The following is a 4,835-nucleotide window of genomic DNA, read 5'->3' on the forward strand; positions in this document are numbered from 1 at the left end:
GTTTTTTGTTTTGTTTACAACCTTTTATTTATAAGTAGTTATTTGTGACTTGGGGGTGTGCAGAGTCAAAGGTAAGGTCAATTCGAAAAATGAGACACATAGAGGAAAGACCATTTCTGTAGGATGACATCACAAGGTCGTATGCCAGCCGATGTCTACATCATACAGAATCATATGAATAAGATGGAGTGAAAAACCTGAAATAGCAATTTAGACAACAGCTAACAACGTATATCAGGCTTAAAGAGCATTGAAAGCAAAAGAGAACAAGTGGGTCTTGAAAGTTGATTTGATGCGAGCGATAGTGGGAGCTTGTGACAAAGTGGAGAGTACGTGCAGGTGAGTGCAGTGCAGAGTGGATTAATCACACAGACAATGATTCACAGGTGCAAAGGTGTTTATTAATGATTATAATGTCCAGAGCCTTATGGCAAAACCAATAAATAATAATAATGATGGAAGTGGTACAACGGCGTGTATCACTCCTGTTTTTGTAAATCCCATGGGTTTGACCCGCAACCAAAAATCCCACACTTTTTCACCCACACAAAACAGAAACACAGACACAGTTCCAACAGTGCGTGAATTACATGCTTGTGTTCTTCAGTGAATAAGTGAGTGGTGATATCCGGGTATGATGCTGGCCTGCGCCTGAAGCTTCTGATCATGTTAGTAATGTTGAAACAGAAAATACAAGACAAACAGCATTACAAGACAAACTAACAAACACTCATGGTTACTTTCACAATTCACAGTACTCCTTCTAGGTTGTTTTGCTAACCATATATAAAGGAAAAGATCAATTCCCTCACTCATGACCCCTAAGTTAACGACTGCATCCACTCCTCCGTCTCCTGTCTGAGTCATTGAACTTGGGTGCCGTAGCTCAGCCCCCTTCAACTTCCACCTACCCTAAGGAATAAATTGTCATGCCATTTAGTTAAAGGAACTATTAGCACAACACCCTCCCGGCCAGGAATACCATGAGCAAGTAAAATTGTGAACAAGTTTAAGTGTCCAGCCCTTTCATTTAGATTGTGTTCGTCGCACAGCTAGATGACGCGAGTGTAAATCGTACGGTGTGTTCGATCTACGCCAGAGCGATTCAAGGTGTCTGAACGCATTAGTTCACGGAGTGTTCTCATGACAGTTGGTTGGGGCCATGAAGCTAAAAGAGTGTTCTCTGAGTGTGGTGAACTTTTACTTGGGTATAACAACCAAGCCAGAGTCAGAGGACATCGGCTTGCGTGTAGGGACATAGCGGGTCATCAGGTTGGAGAGATACTCTGGACCTGTTTGATGAAGGGCATTGTAGACAAGCAGGAGAATGTTGAAAGTAATCAAATGTAATACGTGCTCATTAGAACCGTTTCTAGCCCATTACATAACTAGCCAGTACAGCTGGGCAAGACAGGGGGTAATGTGATCATGTTTTTTACATCTGGTAAGGATACTAGCAGCAACATTTTGATACAGCTGCAACTGGTTTATGGTGCATGGCGGAAGACCACCATAGGGAGTTGCAGTAGTCGATTCGAGAGGAGATGAATGCATGAAAGAGTATCTCTGCATCCGACATCAGGTATGGAGATATTTTGGAGGTGGTAGAAGGAGGACTTGACTACAGAGGATGTTTGGGCATCAAAGGAGAGGTTACTATCCAGAAATACACCAAGGCTTCGTACATTGGGGGAAGGCAGAAGCAGACTGTTTCCAAGGTTCAGGTAAGCAATATTGAGATTCCTGAGGTGAGATTTCGATCCCACTAGAAGAATTTCAGATTTGTTAGTGTTAAGCTGAAGAAAATTGGCAGACATCCAGGCCTCAATTTCTTGAATGCAAGCTGAGAGTCGGATCATGGCAGAGGGACATCCAGGGTCTAGTGTTAGGTAGAGCTGGGTGTCATCTGCATAGGAGTGAAACATGAGGCTATGTTGGCGGATGAGGTGACCCAGGGGAAGCATGTAGATGTTAAAGAGAAGAGGCCCAAGAACAGACCCTTGAGGGACACCGTAAGTCACCGGGTTTGCGTTAGCACTGCTTCCATCATAAAAAACAGACTACATGAGTCCAGATAGGTAAGAGGACTGCCAGGAGAGACAGGTTCCAGAGATTCCAACATACTTCTGAAGGCGGTCAAGAAGAATGCCATGATCTATGGTCTCAAAAGCAGCAGTTAGGTCAAGGAGAAGAAGGACAGAGGGAGAAAGCATCGTTACCGTACATTACCTTCTACCTACTTACCTTAAACTAAAACAGTTACTCAATGGATATTCCTACAGTTTAAATTTTTCCTAATGTAAACTAGTCACCAATACTTCTGGCTTTACTTTGCTCCACTGAATTAACTATAAAGCATAGGATGTCAAACTTAAAATTATACACTTTTTCTTATGTATGTATTTCAGGCAGAAACAGTACAAAAGTAGACATTGCCTTTTTATTTTGTTTTATCCCTGCCATTGTAGTATTTTTTTTGCAATAAACAAAGTGGCAAATGACAATTTTTCATAAAGTAATAGCGTTACTGGGATTACTTGAGTTTTTAGATTGTTATTGTTTTTTAGCTGTGCACACAAGTGAAAGCTGTCAAATCTATTAAATAAACTCTTCAAAAAACTATAAATGGAAAAGTTGGTTTTCTCACAACAGAAAATAGCATTACAACAAAACAAAACGCTGATCACTATACGTAACATTTGCTTTGCAAGTTTGACCAAGATCTGGAAAGTGAGAGGCATTTGCAATGTGATGTGCAGTACCTGCATCTGTATCCCTAGATTCTGACTAACTTCTCAAATCTGAATCTTCACTTTATTTATCTTGTTTTTTTTTAATGTTAATCCCACACATCACTTGCCATTTTAGACAAGTGTGGATTTTTGCCTTCAAATTAATGTGCAGCAATGACGAATATTCAGAGAATAAAGTAATATTACTACCACTGTTTTCATATTACACTACTTCTTTCATTGCTCAACCAATGAGGCACTAACACTAAACTAAATGGGCATTTCGCATAGGATGGTCAGGACAGTCTTAACTTGCATGCCTCAAACATACACACGCATAAGATAGTCTCTAATTTTATCCGTGACAATATGTTTTCTAAATTGGATCTTCACGAAAACTTGTCCCATTACATATCCAAGGGTTTCCGGTTCTAACACCAGGTTCTTGGATTTGGAGGTTTTTGGAACCCACGAAAAGAAAATTTTGAGTCAGTAAAAGGCACACGGAGTTGTTACAAGGGGGCGGGTTCTTGAGGTCCGTTGCGCCGTTCGGTCACGTCTTGGAGGCACTCAGTGGGGGGGGACGGTGTTTCGTGTTCTAACAATGGTCCGTATTCCCAAGGACATGCTTGTACCCGTACTTCCAGGCGTACGAGCTCCGGCCCATTAACACGAAGCTAGGATTGTCAGGATGGTTTGTACGAACATAAGCATTGAAATCAGCGGTAACTGCAGTTGGACCAATGAGCACTCTCGGATGAATGGAACAAGTTATTCGGAGTTGAGAATCCAGGTACCAGCCAACTTGACACAACTGCTGGAAGCATTGTAGTCAACATGGGCCAGCATCCCTGTGACACGCTTTCGACACCATGTAAAGACTATGCCCTGACAAATTAAAGCTGTTCTGAGGGCAAAAAGGGATATTCAATATTAACAAGGTGTTCTTAATGATTTGTACACTCAGTGTATATTGCAAGCGCACTGCGTTATAAATAGGTAATACAGTCATAGATTAACAAGGTTTCATGTTTATTCTTTTTGTTTCAGTTTTTTATTTTAAACATTCACCAGTTTCTATTACTATTTTGTTAAGGAAATGTTGTATTTTTTTATTTTTGGCCATTTATGTTATAGTTTTTGTTAGCTGGAAAAACACTGGTGTAAAGTCAGCAAAAGAAAAACAATGCACAAAAGGAAACAGTTTAAAGTTGTCCTTCACTAGTTTTGATGGTGCAAGCCCTGGGGTTAGGGAGCGAGCCTTTTTGTTGTATTTTTCTAATGACTCCACAAGCCACAAGAAAATACAAGAGAATGCTGCTCCCAGATATATGTATCATGTTACACCTGGGATCCCTAATTGACTCACCTGGTAAAGGAATACAGTCAAGGGAGTGCATGTTCATGTATTGGCCATGCACAGTTGCTGGGGATTCCACAGGGAACGTTGCATCAGATTCCAGCCAGTTAGAGAGTCAACATCGTCAGAGACTGGTTCTCCTCATCCCGCTGCTGCAAAACCTAATGGTCAGGTGAGATCAAGTACCCTCTGTCCTCATGGGGCTGGTAGCTCCCCAACATCTGTTCCCCATGTCTTGACTAGAAAAAGGCAACTGGCTTGACCATGGGATCTAAGGACACCCACTGACTATTAGTTCTCCTGCTAAGGTTATCTGGTAATAATTTTAGTTTAAGATTCTGTTATAAGCAACCAATAGACTTGTACAATCCACACGTTAAGTTATGCGTGATAAAAAATAAATAGAAAGAATCAATATTTTCATAAGTGGAATGTTTTCAGTGCACAATTATTTAACAGTATGCCTTTGGAGTGCTTTGTTTATGTAGCTAACATCAAAATCATTAAACTATTGATGCAATCTAAAAGAACATGCTTATTGTACAGGACATTAGCGTAGCAGCTCCAGAAAAGTTTTTCATAACCTCAGTCTGCTTTCAGAAACAAATACTTTTCCAATTACATAATAAATCATTGTGAATAAAGATTATTAAAAAAAAAAAAAAAGAAAATGTTTTAGATATTTTAAATGGGCATTACTGTACCAATCCCATTTTAATTCTGCTTTCATACCTCTGATATAT

The sequence above is a fragment of the Polyodon spathula genome, chromosome 17, assembly GCF_017654505.1.
Source record: "Polyodon spathula isolate WHYD16114869_AA chromosome 17, ASM1765450v1, whole genome shotgun sequence".
Lineage (NCBI taxonomy): Eukaryota > Metazoa > Chordata > Actinopteri > Acipenseriformes > Polyodontidae > Polyodon > Polyodon spathula.